Raw genomic sequence first — 3,450 nt, forward strand, 5'->3', positions numbered from 1 at the left:
ACTGGGGTGACTACAAAGCTCTGTAGTGTGTAGAAAAGAAAATTGAGGGCCCAACAATAAATAAATTAAAATGGGCACTTATAAGAGAAATTGACTTTTCTTAATTAGTTGTCAACGTAAACTAGGTTTGACTTTTCTTTAAAAATGTTGTCAATGTATCTTCTCGCTGCTTTGCATTCATTATTCGTGTTCAAGATTCTTGCACTTTTTAGAGTCGATTTCGATTTAGGATGATCAAAACCATTCTTATTACTGACGCTTGTACACACTAAAATTGTCTAATCCAAATAGTAATAAATTTATGGGAGGTCGCTCCAAAGAAGGATAAACATACAGTAAAAATGGTTAAAATTGACATAAATAAGTAAATAACACATGCTGGTCATTGGAGGTTTACAAAAAGAATGCAAAATAGGTGGCACCCAACAAAATGAAATCAACTATCGTTAAGTATTGTTTTTCCGTAGCAACGCACGGGCACTTAACTAGTGGGAATAAAAATTGGATCGGAAATGAAGAGGCAGCAGCGTACAAGCGCTCACTTGCTCAGCCTGCTGGGCCACACTGTGCGTCTGGGCTGGCATTGGAAGTTGTGTTAGGACTTGGCACCAGCTTTTTCCGAGTTCGAATTCTGTTCAAATTACACCCTAATTCAGCTAGCACTGATTTTATTAGTAAATCAGATTTATGTTTGGAAAACGATTAGATTCCCCCGGGGGACGGGCCTCCCGCAGCCTCCTGCTTGCGCGGGCGACGCGCGTCGCTGGCCCCACCTAAGAACCGAACAGGTCGTCCCCTACCATCGTTTCCCCTTTCCCAAATTCTCCAATTCCCCGATCCAATCCATGTAGCTGCTCCCGCTTGCGCTCCTCCGCCTCGGAGGACTCCCGGATGACCCGCTCCTCCACCGCGTCCTCCTCCCGCGACTGCCGCCGCTCCCGCTCCGCCTCACCCTCCTGTGGCTGCGGCTGCGTCTGCCGCCGGTCCATTCCCTCCTCCTGCTGCAGCTGCTGGTGCGGTTGCGGCCGCCGCTCATCCCCGCCCGAGGACGCAGACGCCGGCTCCACGGGAATCGGGGGCGTCGGCGGCGGGGGCCGGGTCGGGACGGAGTCGAGCCAGCTGGAGACCACCGAGGGAGGAGCTGGACATGAAGATATCTCATGGACGCGCGAGGGAGGAGCGGGAGGCATGCGCGAGAGGAGAAGAGAAAGTCCATACCGGCCCAACACCCGGTCAGACCGGCCGCCACGCCGGCGCGCCCGGTCCCTGGCCCGGTCCGACCGGGTGGCACGCTGGATCCGGCCCGGCGCCAACCGGAAAATCAGCTGATGCCAACCGGGAGGGTTACTACGCGACAATTCACCCGCCCGGTCAGCACCCGGTCCCTGGCCTGGTTTGAACCGGCCAGCCCGTGTAGGATAACGTTGCATAGAAAACAAAAATTTTCCTACCGCGAACACGCAATCCAAGCCAAGATGCAATCTAGAAGACGGTAGCAACGAGGGGGTATCGAGTCTCACCCTTGAAGAGATTCCAAAGCCTACAAGATGAGGCTCTTGTTGCTGCGGTAGACGTTCACTTGCCGCTTGCAAAAGCGCGTAGAAGATCTTGATCACGATCGGTTCCGGCGCCACGAACGGGCAGCACCTCCGTACTCGGTCACACGTTCGGTTGTTGATGAAGACGACGTCCACCTCCCGTTCCAGCGGGCAGCGGAAGTAGTAGCTCCTCTTGAATCCGACGGCACGACGGCGTGGTGTCGGTGGCGGTGTAGAAGTCCGGCGGAGCTTCGCTAAGCAAACCGGGCAATATGAAGTGGAGGAGCAAAGCTAGGGTTTGGGAGGGGGTGGCCGGCCACTCAAGGGGCGGCCAAGCTATGGTCTTTGGGGTGGCCGGCCCCTCCCTTGGCCCCTCATTATATAGGTGGATCCCAAGTGTTGGTGTCCAAGTCTTCGAATAAGACCCGAAACCAAAACCTTCCATAGGAGGGGGCAAACCTAGCCCAACTAGGACTCCCACCCAAAGGTGGGATTCCCACCTCCCATGTGGGGGGTGGCCGGCCCCCTATGGTGGAGTCCACTTGGGACTCCACCCCCACTAGGGCTGGCCGGCCATGGAGGTGGAGTCCCTTGTGGACTCCACCTTCCTTGGTGGTTTCTTCCGGACTTTTCTAGAACCTTCTAGAACCTTCCATAGAACCTTCCGCGACATTTTATTCACATAAAATGACATCCTATATATGAATCTTATTCTCCGGACCATTCCGGAACTCCTCGTGATGTCCGGGATCACATCCGGGACTCCGAACAAATATTCCAACTTCATTCCATATTCAAGAACTACCATTTCAACATCCAACTTTAAGTGTGTCACCCTACGGTTCGAGAACTATGCGGACATGGTTGAGTACTCACTCGACCAATAACCAATAGCGGGATCTGGAGATCCATAATGGCTCCCACATATTCAACGATGACTTTAGTGATCGAATGAACCATTCACATACATTACCAATTCCCTTTGTCTCGCGATATTTTACTTGTCCGAGGTTTGATCTTCGGTATCACTCTATACCTTGTTCAACCTCGTCTCCGACAAGTACTCTTTACTCGTACCGTGGTATGTGGTCTCTTATGAACTCATTCATATGCTTGCAAGACATTAGACGACATTCCACCGAGAGGGCCCGGAGTATATCTATCCGTCATCGGGATGGACAAATCCCACTATTGATCCATATGCCTCAACTCATACTTTCCGGATACTTAATCCCACCTTTATAGCCACCCATTTACGCAGTGGTGTTTGGTGTAATCAAAGTACCTTTCCGGTATAAGTGATTTACATGATCTCATGGTCATAAGGACTAGGTAACTATGAATCGAAAGCTTATAGCAAATAACTTAATGACGAGATCTTATGCTACGCTTAATTGGGTGTGTCCATTACATCATTCATATAATGATATAACCTTGTTATTAATAACATCCAATGTTCATGATTATGAAACTAATCATCCATTAATCAACAAGCTAGTTTAAGAGGCATACTAGGGACTTCTTGTTGTCTACATATCACACATGTACTAATGTTTCGGTTAATACAATTCTAGCATGATATATAAACATTTATCATAAACATAAAGATATAAATAATAACCACTTTATTATTGCCTCTAGGGCATATCTCCTTCGATCTCCCACTTGCACTAGAGTCAATAATCTAGATTACATAGTAATATACCTAACACCCATGGCATTACGGTGTTGGTCATGCTTTGCCCTAGGGAGAGCTTTAGTCAACGGATCTGCTACATTCGGATCGGTGTGTACTTTGCAAATCTTTACTTCTCCATCTTCGATGTACTCGCGAATCGAGTGGTAACGCAGCTTGATATGCTTCAGCCTCTTGTGTGACCTTGGTTCTTGTGCATTGGCGATGGCACCCATG

This window comes from Lolium rigidum, chromosome 4 (genome assembly GCF_022539505.1).
Source record: "Lolium rigidum isolate FL_2022 chromosome 4, APGP_CSIRO_Lrig_0.1, whole genome shotgun sequence".
Taxonomy (NCBI): domain Eukaryota; kingdom Viridiplantae; phylum Streptophyta; class Magnoliopsida; order Poales; family Poaceae; genus Lolium; species Lolium rigidum.